Source organism: Hirundo rustica, chromosome Z, assembly GCF_015227805.2.
Source record: "Hirundo rustica isolate bHirRus1 chromosome Z, bHirRus1.pri.v3, whole genome shotgun sequence".
NCBI classification, from domain to species: domain Eukaryota; kingdom Metazoa; phylum Chordata; class Aves; order Passeriformes; family Hirundinidae; genus Hirundo; species Hirundo rustica.
The window spans coordinates 2453381-2468585 of NC_053488.1; the positions used below are offsets into that span (position 1 = coordinate 2453381).

The 15205-nt window shown below is 43.1% G+C and overlaps 1 protein-coding gene across 2 annotated transcripts in view; it reads left to right on the forward strand.

Moving 5' to 3' along the window:
- Nucleotides 1-386: 386 nt before the first annotated feature.
- Nucleotides 387-15205, forward strand: part of GLIS3 (GLIS family zinc finger 3) — a 170628-nt gene continuing 155809 nt past the window's right edge. Inside the window, exon 1 of one of the 2 annotated variants that reach the window (XM_040091051.2) lies at nucleotides 387-448. The gene's annotated coding sequence lies outside the window, so the exon portion shown is untranslated. Of the gene's footprint in view, nucleotides 449-555; nucleotides 650-15205 lie in introns of those variants that run through there. The other variant, XM_040091049.2, reaches the window with a different exon arrangement.

Here is a 15205-nt window from a genome sequence, read left to right on the forward strand (position 1 = left end):
CCCCCCGGCCGGGGCACCCCTCCGTTCCCCCATCCCCTCCAGCACCCTCTCTCGCCATCTTCTCGCCCCTACATCAACCCACCCCACTCTCACACACACACAGACACAGAGCCGTGTCCCCACGGAGCGGGGGGCGCGGCGGGGCTCGGCTCCCCCCGCCCGGCGGAGCAGGCGCGGCTCGGCGGGGCGGGCCGGGCCCGCGGGAAGGGTTAACGGCGGGCACATGACGGCGGGGCACGGGGCGGCCGCGCTCGGCGGGAGCTGCGCGCTGCCGGCGGGGCGGGCGGGAGGTGAAGTGCCCCGAGCCCCGCGGCGGCGCCGCGCCCCGCCGAGCCTGCCCGCTCCCGGCGGCGTGCGGGCGGCGGCACACCGCCCGGCCCCCTCCGCTGCCCCGCTGGCCGGAGCTGCTCCCGAGACCCGCTCCCGGCGGCCCCCGGCGGGGAAGAGGGTGAGTCGGCGGCTCACACGGCCTCCGTGTCAGCGCGGGGAGGGCGGAGGAGAAGGGAAAGCAAAACAAACGCTCCTGGCGGTGTGGTGCCGTCAGTCCGCGGTTACTCACCTCGCCGGCCGGCCCGCCGCCGAGATGGGGACGCAGCGCTGTCTGGAAGGACGGGGCAGACACGCGTCCCGGAGATTGGTCATCCCGCGGGTGAATAAGCGGAGATAGGTAGCCGCGGAGGGAGGCTGCGGAGCGGCGCGGGCGGGAAGCCGGGAGCGGCCGGGGGTGCCGCCGGAGGGATGTGCATCCCGCGGGGCTGCCGTGGCTCTGATGCCGGGCACTGTCCCGCCCGGGGCTCGCTCTCAGCCGAGGACTGTCCCCGCTGCACGGGACCCGACGTGTCCTGCTTGGTGAGGTGACAGCTCTGTTCGTCAGCCGGCGCAACTCCCGCCTCTTAAAACTTAAAAGACTCGAAATTCGTGGCTTTTAGCTGTGCCCTCCTCCCTTGTTCGCTTTTGGCCCCGGTTGGAGGTGGTGATGCTTTGGCTGTGAGGTCTGTGGGGTGAGCCGTGGTTGGGATAAGGGTGGCGGTGGTTGTCCCTCAGCCGGGCAGCGTGGTGGCCTCCTGCTCTACCCCACGAGTGGTGATCATAGCCGGGGCACCGAGGCAGGGCAGGTGTCCGTGCCTCTGCCTCCGCATTGCCGTCGGCTCACACGGGGACGTTGGTGGTGGTTTCCTGTGTCCTCAGTGGGCTGAAGATACCCAAATTGCCGACACTACGGCGTTAGCAATTGTGCCCGCACTCCTGGAAAGCCGTGACAGGCAAAGTGAGCAAGGCAGCATCGGGAGTAAAAGGCGCGCGAATCAGGGCTTGGCAGGAAGCTTTGTTTGCTGGTGGGGATGCTGTGGCTATTGATGGCACGTCAGAAAGCTTGCCTCAGACTCAGGTACTCAGTGCTGTCTGATCTGTATTGGATTTTTCAAGCATCTTGTCTGGAGGCTGTAGCTAGCCCTGATGAGAGTAACTTCGCTCCTGGGAAGCTCATGCTGTTCCTGTGGAGCAACCTCTTGCAGTGGCACAGCTCTGATGTTTAAGGTCCTGGTATGAGAAGAGGCTTAGGAGATCTTAATTAACATGAAAAACCTGGGAAGGTTTCTCGGGCAGGCTGGCAAAAATGGTAACTACCCTGGGATATACATCATCCTGTCCACTGATAATGGCTGCCCTTTTGGTGGCAGTTGCAGCAGTATCAATGACTGTGCTCTGCTCTGTGTTTGTACAGTCCCTTGCACAAAGGCATTCCTTTCTGTGACTAATCTTCCTAGGAATTATAGTGATGCAAGTAATAAGTAATTAGTAGATTTCATTTTACTAGCTCTGAGAAACTCACTCGTGTCTGGGGGCTGGTTGCCTTGAGTGCTGTGGAAGATCTTCAGCTATCATTTGCCTTGCTTGTTCATGTTGCATCAAGAGGGCATTCTGATGATGCTCGAGAACTATAAAAACTTTTAGATTGTGTGGCCTTTTCTAGTTTCCCTTGGCTGATGACCTGGGCTTTAGAAAAATGTGATATTTTCAGAGTATTTCAGTTTGGAATGAAGCCCCCTGTGGTATTTCAAGAATACAGCTGTCAAGAAATGGGTACAAACGACCAAAACAGTGGATGCTAATATGATGTATTTATTATACTCAGTAGTGCTTGAGTTCTGAGATGCTGGCAGATATGGGAGGTGGGGAAAATACTCTATAAAAACTGAGAGAAAAGCTTATTTTTTTAGCCTCAGTTTTGAAATCACATTGTCTTCCTTTATTGTAGTTAGGATTCTTAATCTACCTATTGTTCCAAGCCTTATTTCAAATGCTCAGTTATTATTTCTTGCAGAGTTAAATCTCTGCATGATTTTCCTTTTCAAGGAGAATTCATTAGCATGTTCTGGTCTGCAAACTGGATAACTGTACAAAAATTGTAACACCTCTTGTACATGTGTGCTCTATTTAGAAAATGCATGGCGGCTTACACCTGTGTTGGGGTGTGTCCCTCTCACAAGCAGTTGTGAGACACAAAGGAGTCAGCGAGGCTGAGGTGAAGCTTTTGGTGCCTGTTCCTTCCCCCTCTGCATGACACTCCTGACCACCCAGACTGGCTCATCAGGGCTGTGTCCTCAATACTTCTGAGTATTTCACTGTGGTGCCACGGAGAGGTGATGCTCCAAAACCCATGATGCTCCAAACCCCATGATGCTCCAAGAACCATGGCCATGCAAAGACAGAAGGGCTGATAGGGGAGAATAGAGCTCAGAGGGTAGGTAGACCCTTTGGGTGACCATGTTGGTTGCTTAGCCCTGGGAGGGAGTAAGTTTTTATTTTGCCAAGGAGGTTGTGGAGGGGAGCACAGTGGGAGGCTTGGCTGTCCATATTCATGTTTGGGATGAGGGCAGGCGCTCACAGTCTTGGAATGCACAGTCCCAAAGGAGGGGGTTATGGTTTGTGTTTGCTTTCTGTAGTGTCTGGTGGCTATTGCAGAGGTGAGATGTGTCCAGTGGAAAAACAGGAAGGGAAAATAGGAGGTTCAGTGCCCTGTCTTTCAGTCTTCTCCTTTGGGATAGTGCTTGCTACACTGTGTGCAAAATGCCAGTGTCTGATAACTTATTTTGTGAAAGCATCTCCTGAACTGGATTTACTAGTCCTTAAACTGATCTCTTCAGTGGAGTTTGTTGTTAGCTTTTGTTTAAATTGAAAAATATTTTTACCTCTTCTATCGGTGGGTGAAGCAGTAAGCCAACTCTGATCAAAACTCTCCAAACTGCCCTGTAAAAGTAGACTATAGCATATAGCATACTGTGCCACAGACATTGTGAATTATTCTTTTGTTTCACTTTCTGGAGGATTAGTGTTTGGATTTTCCAAGGCTTCAGTTCAGCTTGAATTTAAATTTTGTTTTGATGAAAGTGAATTTTTGAATCATTGCTATGGATTTTGAGCACTTATGTTGTCATAATGTTATTGATGCAGAGTCATAGAGCTTTGAGTAATGTCAGCTTAGGAAAAAAGAGACTTTGAGAGCAGGGGACATAAGTGTTCTTTTGACGTCTGTGGGAGCACAAGAAGGTCACTACAGTATCTTACTGGTGGACAGAAATATTGCATTAAAGGATGGAAAGTGCTTCTGTTCCTTTGATAGAACAAAATAATTTGTCAGTACAGCCATTTAATTTCAGGTTATGATTCTGGGGGTTTTTTGTTAGTTTGTTTGTTGGGGGGATTTTTGTGTGTTTTAACTTAGCACAATAAGTTTCAACCCTATTCAGGATTGCAAAGCTTATTTCTAAATAAGCCATTGTATTTGGTGCTGTACTCTCACAGTTTCCAAGATCACTTTGATTAGAAGTGTATGGGGTTTTACTGTTACGGGTCGCTGTTTATGGAGCTGATGCAAAAGTTAGTTAGACTTTTAGAAAATAATTCATGTCCAGTGGACAATTACTTAGTTATATATGACTTAATGCACCTCTAGATAATCTGATTCTTTGGTCTGCTTCACCTTGGCCTCTGCTCTGAGAAGGTCCTGGTTTCCTGATGGAAATTCATACTAAAATACCACAAAATAATGATTTTTTAAATGAGAAGACTTAAGCACTCCGAGGTGCTTAAGTATTTTAAAGACAGAATGTATTCATTTGCATGTCAATGTAATGTTATACATTTTCATGATAGAATCAGAAAGGAGATTAGAGGAAGAAATGCAGAAAAATTACTTAACATGTTTCTCATAAAAATTTGGTTTGTTTCTACTGTCAGGTCAGTTTGTTCTAAAAAACTTTACTAACATATTATGAGTCCAGAGGCCTTTCTCCAAGTGTAAAAAACACAACAGTAGCTAATGAGAAAAGATGATAGCATAGAGCACTATCTTTCCTTGTAAGATATAACATTGCTTGAGAAGAATAGCAAGGGACACCAGCATTATAGCAAGTTATCTATTACAATAAGTTGTATATTGACTTCAGTTTTTGACTTCAGGGCTTGTAGGCCTGCGTAACCTATGTAGAAAAATTCTGTTGATTAAACTGAAGTTGCTTTTGTTGAATAAAGGTAATGCATTGATCATGTTATAATCTTTTCTTGATTATATTTGTACTTTTCTCATGTAGTTAAAATTGCAGACAGGAGCTAGAGGGAAGAATTATTTTTATTTGTAGCTGGTTTATAGTGACATGGTACAAACCCTTGACAGCAAAACATGACCTTTTTTTCTTTTTTTAATGTCCTTTTCTAGAGACTTAGTCACCTGTGTTAAGGCAACTTTCTGATTTTAACATAAACTCAGAATTTAAGAACATTCACCTCTCCTCAGCTGAATTGGAAAGAGTGATTTATGCTTCACCCAGGCATGAAAATAAATAATACTGATTTTTATTGTTGTGCTTTACCATTTTTACTCCCACAACATAAAAATGTAACAATAAAAAGAAATAGTATGTAGGATAAGACTTTTATGACCATTTGAGTGTGGTTAAGGCATGTGTCTCCTAGTTAGGGATTTTGCTCTTGCCTTTGAAGATAACACGCTTAGGCCTTTCATTTTTAGTGAGTTTTACCTGTAAAGTGTGTGTGAATAATCTATGCAGAGATGTCTCTGTAGACATCTAGATGACTTTCAGTCTAGAAGTGTTCAGTGAATGCAGTTTTGTGAAATAAACAGGATGCTTTGTGTTCTCTGACAGTTCACAGATGGAGAAAACGGAGACATTGCAGAATCAGAGTAAGCAAAGGTTTAAGTAGGAAGGTTTTACATTCAATTCAGTCATGAATATGCTGGTTGGAATCTTAGTGGTTTCAGTGTTGAAAATTTTGTGCTGAAGATGAGTTACAGTTCAGTGTTTTGTTGCAAGAAGACCGTAACACTTAATTAAAACCTTAATGTGTATATGAATTAAAACTGTGGTTGAAGCCGTACTTCATTTTTGTTTCTGTCAACTTAATTTGTTTGTCTGAACAAGTTAATTAGGCACTGACTCTATGATTGAACAAACTGCTTAAACATGTGCTTAATGCTAAACAGATGAACCTGGTGATGAAAATTGGGCCTGAGCTGTTCCGCTGAATTAGGGCTGAAGTTATACCCCATCTGTATGATATCTTAGCCCAGCGATTTACACTGACAAGACCAGCTTTTCCCTAAAAATCTTCTTAAGGTCAGGAAATGTTTAGATCTACTCGATTCTGCTTTGGGGTAGGTTGTGGCTGAGGTGATCTCTCAAACCCCTCACGGTCTGGTCTTCTAAGATTTAAGTAATGGGAAAACTTAAGTGGCGAAAGTCAGAGTCCGAAAGTTATTGGTGTAATTGTAAAGATGCCCTCGAAGATTTGCCGCTATGTGATTACATTTCAGTTACGGCACATCTATAGGCTTGTAATAAGCGTTTTTCCGGTTTTGAAGGGATTGCAGTTGTGTTTCCGGATGCTCCTGTGCTGTGCTCTCCTCCAGCTCTTCTCTGCTGTGAACTGCCACAGGGTTTGAGGGACCGCAGAGTCTTTTCTGTGGTTTTGCTGTTTTCTCTTCATGTTGTTCTATGCATATCCTTTAGAAGCTGAACTGTTTTTCCTGCTTTGTCCATGCCTATGTGGTGCTTCCCTGCTGCATGTGCTTCTCAGCTCAGACCGAGGAGATGGCAGAAACAAGTGCATTAGCTGAGTTCATCCTTGTGACAATTCCCTATCAGAGGGTCCTTTCAATCCTGGCTGCTTTATTGTACTCAGTCAGCACTCACTTAATGTCATGGCTGATTTAGATAATGTGAAGACAGCTGACCTTATTGCAAACTTCAGCTTTTTGAAGCATGGAGAAAGGAAAAAGAGGTTTTCTTTGTGTTAGAGCTTACTTAAGTCATTGCTTGGCTTTATTCTTTCTTCCTAAGAGACCATACAGAGCTTGTACTTTGTTTCTTGTGGCCAATAAAGTCACAAAATTAACAGTCATGTGCAGTCCTCCTTCATCTGTTACTATGATATAGTTTGTTTCTATTTACTTTTTTTTTTTTTAAAACAGGTGTAATACACAGTGGGCTTCTTGCTGACTTTGGATTCATATCAGTAATAGCTGTGAGTCTGTAAAAACACACTTTCATTATATTAATTTCTTAAAAAGGAGTGGGAGGTCATACAGTATGAGCCATTGGAAAGCAGATATTCCTCATGGATCTAATATCATCTGTGGACAGTAGATCTCCCCTGTCAGAATTCATGCAGGAACATCCTTCCTATCTTCAAATAGCAGCACCCCAATCCCAGCTACTGGAATCTGCCAGCCTGCACTTGGAGGAGGGATAGCTCCTCAGGGCAGCACCACTGACAGTCCTATTCACTCCCTTGCCCTAAATTCCAAGAAATGTGTGATTGCAAATGAGATCCCTTTATTATGAGTCCCACAGCCCCCAGAACTGCCAGTCCCAGAGTTTTTAAAGCCAAAGCAGGAAGAATTTTCAAATACTTTCTTGCCATACAGAGGTGAAGATAATATTCATTTTTCCACTGGCATCAGTAATAGCAATTTTTTTTTCAACAGCACATACCCAGATGGTATTGGTTTAAGTAGACAGAAGCCAGTCACTTCTTTACCACTCTTTTCCTACAAAGGAAGAGACACTGCAACAAGATGTCTTGATATTTTCCACAAAAGAAACTCGTAATTTGGTTATGCTGGGGGACTTTATATTACACAGCAGTTGCTTGGAATCACTGAGTTGTCCTGAGATTCTCTATAAACAGGATAACCTAACCTTTTGACTCAACAAAACCAGAGAGTATTTTTATGTTCCATGGCACCAGAATTTTGTCAGTGCTATCAGGAATACTCCTTGGATGCATGAACACACCTTTCCACTGGTGACTAACAGCTGCTTACTGATGAAAGCAGGAATAGTCATGCTTTTCTAAGGTGTCTAGGGTGGACATTGCTGTGGAGTGTTTTGTCTTGACCATAGGTTTGTAATTCATTTCTTGAAACCACTCTTTATGCTGTAGAAATTAATGGTGCATGACACTCACAAAATTTGGAGTCTGGTTCTCTGTGAGTACGTGCTTGTGCATCAGATGAAAAAGTACTTGACCGTCTGCTCTTGGGTCTTAGAAGTCAAAATGGAACATTTAAGTTTGCAATACTTCTTGACTCTGGCCATGCTGGAGATGAGGATATCCCTTTGGAGGAGTTTTTTATCATATTTTCAAAATTTAATGTACCGAGACATGAGAATGTAATGTATAGAAAATAATTAAATGGTTTAAAATTAAATAAATAAGTGAGAAAAAGACTTGGATTGGTATCCAAGTGAAAGTGGGGAAACGGGGATAGACCTCCCATTTTATTCAAAGCGTGTTGCTTCTCTCCATTTTCTGTTTTTCTCCACCACTTCCCTTTGAAAACTTAGGAAGTCCGTCCCTCTTCCGCGAGGCTTGCAGGCTTGAGCCGGTTGTCATTCCAGGGCTGGTTGAAAGTTAACTGCATGTGGAGTGCTCTGCTGAGTCAGACCAGTGGTAACATATCTACATATCCGTTGCCTGACCTCTGAGATCACTGGTCTGGTGCTCCAGGTGGTGGAAGGTGGTGGGTGTAAATCCACGGTGCATGGAGTGAAAAGATGTGGACTCCCCACATGACAGTGTTGGAGCAACTTTTCTGTCTCTCTTTCACTACAGGCAGGGCCTGATTCTTGCTGTCTTCAAAATTACGTGTCTGAGAACTGAGATTCCTACTGGGATCTTTAAAGTAGCCCTACACGATAGAGCAGCATGAGAAGGTGAAGAGAACACCAGCCAGTTCAGTCTCCCTGGTTTGTGTTTTTTTGAACTGGGATTTTTATCTGCTGTGCCTCATTGCTGTGTTCCTAGATGCTGTCGATTCTCCCTTTCCTTCTTGGCCTGATTAGCTTGCACACATGTTATATAGTCCACTTTTTTGGTGAGATAGGAAGTAGGAAATTCAGCTGAAGGGCTGGGATTAGGGAAGACTATGTATAAACACTGTCGAGGTGGTAAAATACTGTGGACTTCAGATACTAACGCTAGTCTTCAGCCTCTGTCATCAATGTACCTCTTCTGGCAGAAATTTTGTTATGAAAAATAATACAATTTTTAAAAGCCAGCTTTTTACTAAATGTTCTATTAAAGAAGTAATTTATGTTAAGGTGTGTACATCAAACAGTTAAAATTAGAACGGTGATCTAATTCGGTGATGTCCAAAAGTTACATATTTGAGGATTTAGTACCAGCATATCTACACTTTATGCGCATCTGAATAATAATTTTGTTTTCTAGGAAGTCTAGTAGCTGTTCTTTTTGCTTGTCTTGTTTATTCCTGTGTGCAGACAATGGACTTGTGTGAGCTGGACCGTGTTCAGGCATATCTTGAGTGTTCTCATGCCTCATGCAGTAATAAAAATCCCAGATCTTTCTGAAAGCAGCACACACTTTCTGAAAACACCAGTACATTCAACACTTCTCTCTCATATTCAGTCAATGAAAAGATATTTTTGAAGCTCACTGAGAAGTATTAAAGATAATCATATCCCTGCTGGTGTAGGTAGTTGGCAGGATGTAGCTGTGGGAATAATTAGGAAGCTCACTTTCTGTTTTTTCCCTCAGCATTATCGGTGAGCACTCCAGGACGGAGGATCCTGCTGGGGAAGCTGGATCCTTCATCTGAATCACAGAGGTCATACTTAGGGTGTTACGACAATCCATTCAAAGTTTAGGAGCAGTAATACAATATGTTTTAGTCTTAAAGCAGCCTGGATTTGGCTGGTGAAGCATTTTCACTGTGACCAAAAAGCCATGCTGACGTGCTGTTTGTGACATCAGTGAGGCTGCAGCACCTCCAGCACTCACAACCTGAATGCCCACAATGTGGACAGGGGGAAGGGAGAGGCAGCCTGGGGTTTTTTTGCCTTCCTTAGGATGTTCATTTGGATGAACTCAGCTAATGCACTTGTTTCTGCCATCTCCTCGGTCTGAGCTGAGAAGCACATGCAGCAGGGGAGCACCACATAGGCATGGACAAAGCAGGAAAAACAGCAGTTCAGCTTCTAAAGGATATACATAAAACAACATGAAGAGAAAACAGCAAAACCACAGAAAAGACTCTGCGGTCCCTCAAACCCTGTGGCAGTTCACAGCAGAGAAGGGCTGGAGGAGAGCACAGCACAGGAGCATTCGGAAACACAACTGCAATCCCTTCAAAACCAGACGCTTATTTTTGTCTTCTGTGACTGTGGTTTGAGCTGGTGTGTCTGGCAGGATTTTCAGTAACTCTGAGTGGCTCGTGAGCGCCACAGCCATCTCCTTCTGTTCCCCATTCTCCCTGGCAGCAGGTGACACTAATTTTGGGGGCTGTTCAATCCTTGAAACCAGTCTGGCCTTTTGTTCTACCTTGACTGCTCTGCTAAAACCAGTGCAGTCAGCATGTGGGCGTGTGGTGGAAACGGTGCCATAGTTGTGAAGACTTGGCATAAATATACTTGAAATGGAGCTTGAGGAGGCAAATCTGGACATCTGTCCCCCCTGCAATGGGGCATTTCAGTAAGAATTACAGAAACTTGTGCGTATAGTCATGGACCCCCTTTTTTCAGGCTTTGAAAAGACCTGTCATCTTCCATTTCTGAGGTTTCTCTAGTGTTGTTTATTCCTTGATATAAAGACAATTCTGTGTTTTATTTTCTGCTTTCTTGCAAATGTGACTGTAATTTTTTTTTTTTTTTTTTTTTTTTATGGTAAAATGTGTCAATTAGCTCATTTGTTCATGTGTAAGATGAGCTTGTTTTCTGTTAGAGATCATCAGGGCTCTTCCTTATCCTGGAAATAGGTGACAGACATAACATGTTGGGATTTGATTAGATTTGATTTTCCCTCCAGAGACTCTGGAAGAAGAATCAGCTCCAGTGCTACTAATGCTGTGTGAGAACTGTGAACTTGGTCAGGGAGGCTAATTTGTCTCCAGTTGCCAAAAGAGCCTTGTTTCACTTTTGAACAATAACCACACCGGTCTGTGGAGGACTGTTACATGCTGAAGTGTTAATCAGTAAGCAGCTTGAGCTACACTTGAAATCTCTTTAACATACTTATTTTGCTCTCTAGTACTTTTGGTTTTTATGTGTCAGTTGGCTCAGCCTGAAAAAAAGACATTCATCAGTATTCTGTGCAGTTCCTTATGCAGAAAGCTTTGCTCAAGACTCACTTTCTTTTTCAGCTGTTTTCTATAATCAATAACCAGGCAGTTTTAAAGCATGGTTGGTGATGATATTTAAATATGAAAAACTAAGTGGTAATGATCTTTTTTTTTATCCAGCGTGACACAGCTTTGCATATCTTTTGATATGCTTGAAAAAACAACTTAGAATCCATCAACGCAAGGAATGCATTGGCATTGCAGCTCTGGCAGATGTTTGGGGAAATCCAGTTTCTGAAGACGATAAGGATGGGCCTTGGTGGATTCTCTTCTCTTGTCTAGGACTTTGCAAAATGGCACAGCTGTGAACATGAGACTCCTTGGGTTTAAACCTGCAGTTAGTTTTAGGGGCTGGATGATCAGCAGTCCTGGTTGGGCTTAAGCAGGTTCACTGTTGCTATGCCTCTCCTAGAATGTGCAAGAAGTTTACTTAACTTTTATGTAAAAGCTAGTGCACAGATTCCTGTTGCAAGACACTCCTTTCGAGTGCTTATTTCAGGGTTATTTATTTTCTCCTCCATCTTTCATATTTCGGACACGGTTCAACTCCTGAGCACAAATGATGTTCAGGCAGCTCTTAAACAGAAATGATGGGCGGGAGGGAATGATTTACATTGTTTCTGTACTTTTACAATCTTTGTCTAAAACATTCAGAATTCTGTTTAAGAACAAAATGTTGAAGAAAATAAGAAAAGCTGGTGATGCCAAAATGCATGTTGGGCTCTGTGTTATAAAGCCCCAGGCAATTTGGAAAAAATGCCCATGAAGAGTGTTCGGCTTAATGCCAAAAAGGAGCTACTTTACACAAGAACTGTAAAACCACTCAAGAGTATTAGGCTTATTGCCAACAGTTACCCATTCTGTGTTAAGAGTGTATTTTAACTTCTCTCATACTGTGTCTTATACCCTTTACCCTCCACTTTGTGGACTCGGACAGTGAGATTTAAAATTAATGGCAGCCATCCAAAATGCAATATAGCGAGGGTGCTGGATTTGATTTGATTTTCCTAGACTGGATATTACTGTATTCAACTGGGGAAAACCTAGTGAAGGGGATGGGGTGTATTTATCAGCAGCTTTATGACACCTGTTTCCACTCTGATGACTGCCTGCGGTTTTCCTCCGTTGTCACTGATGCTTCTTTATGTTCATCCTAAAATTGGCTAAATTTTAGGATGAACATAAATCACTAAAATAGTGAGTTCTGTATCCTCCAAGCTTACAGAGAGGAAAATTTGATGTCTCAGGTCAAGCCATTAAAAAAAAAAAAAGAAAACCAAACCAGATCTAACTATTATATTTTCACTTTACTCTGAGAATCTTCAGCTCCAGTTAATGATTTTTCAGTTTTATCACCAGGAGATGGCGCTAACAAAATCTGTTTTCATACCAAAGCGTACGTTTCAGCCACCTTTTATCGGGGAAATTAGTAATAAAAATCCTGTTGAAGTAGGAAAGTTCTGGAAGTTTTGTACCTGAAAATTCTTGAAAACTGTATTGAGGCCACCTGCTCCTCTGGGTGTATTAAGATTTCACTATTTTGGTATGCATAAGGGGAAGTCACACAGTTTTTCTTCTGCCTCTATTATTTTTGTTGGCAAATTTTTGAAATGTTGTTTTTACATTCCTAAAGGGATTTGAGATCTCCACATAAAGTGCAATTTATTGATGTCAAACACAAAATTAATTTTAGACCTGCATATGCACTGATAGAGGGAACAGGTTGTCTCTGCCTTTTCATAGAGGAGCAGGCTACCAAAAAGCTGTCCTATGCACGCTTCAGCAAAAATTAAATTTTGCAGTTGGACTTGGCGCTTTGGCATATTTCTGTTGTGTTCTTCCAGAGCTATATTGCCTTTCCTAGCAGTACTGTAAGGTGATTTTCACCATGGTAATGTGTTTCTTTATTTGCTCCCAGCTGCTGCAAGCCTGTTAGATGGTGCTGAACAGGAAGCAAACTCACTGTTTGCTTTGGTTTAGCTGTTCTCTCCTAGTCACCCACAGAAAACAGTGAGAAGAGAAGCTGCTCTTCTGACATTTGCTCAGGATGTAAAATGTGAAGTTGTCTTTCGTTTACTTTCAGGGTCCTCGTGCAGCTATAAATGCACGGAACACTCCTGCAAGGAGCAGGGAGTTGAAGTTAATAATTCATATAGGTCCATTCCGGCTTGAAAACGTGCTGTGATTTTATGATTCTACAAGTTGTCTCTGAATAAAAGTGGGAATGGTCTGAAGAAATCAGAAACAGCCTGCACCAATGAGATCTTCTTATTTTCTATTTTATTTGTGCCTAGTCTTTCCAAGGCTAAATTTTGTAATCAGTGCTCTCTGAGTTCAAGGAAGCTGGGGCAAAAAATACGACATTTTTAAAGTACCACGCTTCCATGCTTGAACTTTGGCTTTGCTTGGATAATAAACTGCTTAACGTGTACCTGACTGGGTTCTAAGCACTTTGCACATGTCCCTTTGTCTGTGTTTCCTCTTATACTTTCCAGGCTAAATTTCATCTCAGGCCACTGAGGTGTTTGCAGGCGTGTTAATTTATACTTCAGCTAACGGAGCATGTCTTTCACTGTTGATGGTAGGGTGTACACCGATTTTTTAGGAGACTTGAGACACCAGCTCAATATGCTTTGGGTGCAGTAGAAGGGGCACTAGGCATAGAATACAGAGATAAAGGCATGCATTTAACCGTCATGTTTGTGGGGCTAAGTCAAATACTGCCAATTTCTACTGATGTTTGTTAAATTCTGCTTGTGATAAGCATGGCCTTCCGTTGTTTCATAGGCATTGGTTTTCAAATATAATCTATATAGTGATTTAGAGCGGTTTAGGTGTCACAGGGCTACACGTGCTGCTGTGGCTGATTAACTGTTGAATTTTTTCAGAAGTTGGAAATCAGCTCAATAGTCTCCCCGGAGTGTGGGGGACCAGAAGTTCCCCCAGAACCAGAAGGGGATGTAAAGAACACATTCCACATGAAATGTAGGAGGGCTTCGGGCAGGAGCAGGGAGCGAGCTTTTTTCTTCTGTGATCCTTTGCCTCAATCTTGTGACACAGGATACACAGCTGATTACTTGGGTCCTTGTGAAGAAAAAATGAGCAAAAAACCCAAGCAAACAAACCGTATGTTCGAGCAATATTCTCCCGTTGCAGCTCTAAGTACGAGAAATGCAACTTGAGATAAAAATCTCACTTCATTGAGTTTTCATGTAGTCAGTTCTACGGATACCATGGAGTTGATAAAATCAATGGTTTAAGTGTTTTTTTTTCCTGGGCTTTTTAGAGAACTCCATCCCTATTTGGTCTACCCATTTGACACATTATTAGTGTGGTGGCTGTGGGAGGGGTTAGGTTGCTGGCTGGAGTTAGAGGTTTCAGATGATGAGAGGAGAGCCTGTCTGTAGTGGGTTATTATGCTTTAATGAGCAGAGACCACCAGCTACTCAGTTTCTTCTGCTTAGCTGAGTCTGACATTTTTGGCTGAGGACAGTACCAAGCAGAGAGGTCAGTAGAAAATATATGCCTTTCCCAACTTTAATGATTACAACAAAGCAGTTGCTGCATAACTAAAAATCCTAAAATCCATGTTTCCAGAATTCCAGCTGTTTCCCTCCCAAAATCTCCGGAGAGTTTTGACCTGACAGGTTTCCCTGCAAGGTGTTGGCCCATTCTGTCCAAGGAACATCTCCAGGGCATCAGTCTTCTGTTGGTGCCTGGCGTGGTTGAACTTCATCCAGTGAGAAGTACTGGTGTCCTGCCTGACCCATGGCAGCCGTGTGAAATAGTGAGGAAGCTCTGGCCTTCCCTCTCCACTTTCCCCTTGCTAATAGGCTCAAAAGCATAATGAATTTACTCCTCTGAATCTTGCTCCAGCCAAATTCCTGTTGAAGTCAATGGTGTACCCAGAAATTCATATTTGGGCTCTAGTAAGGGATTTCTTTGCACTTTGATGTAACTTATCTGCCATTGTCATAATTGTTCTGTGAAGCTTCCTGTGGCTTTCAGGGCATCTTGATAGGGTAAAATGTTATTTTCTTTCAGAAGGCATTCCTTCCTGTTCAGAAAAGGTTGCCTTGTCTGACTCTACCTTGGTACTGTTCATTTTTTTAAATGAAATTAAGCCTTAAAAGACATAAATTTAATTGAGATGACTAGGAAGAAGAAAATATATTTAAACAATTGTGAGTGGAAGCAGTACCTGGTATACCTGGTAATCACATACTTTTCCATTTTTGCTTCCTTTCAGTGTCTACTATTTTTTTTTCCCTAAAATCAAGCAAACAAATGAAAAGGAGAAAATATGCTTGGCCACTGCTATCTGGTCTGTATCTTATCTGCAGGGAAATAAACTCCATCAGATTAAAATATCTCTCCTACAAAAGAAGCATATTTGGGTCCCCAGCAGAGGAGTAGGGTAATGCTCTTTCCCTGCAGTTTCCCTGCAGGAACTGCTATCATCTGCAGGAAAATCCAGGTCTTCCTGCTTTTACAAATATTTTTTGGGGTGATTCCTACCTTGTATTTAGTAAAAGTCCTTTACAG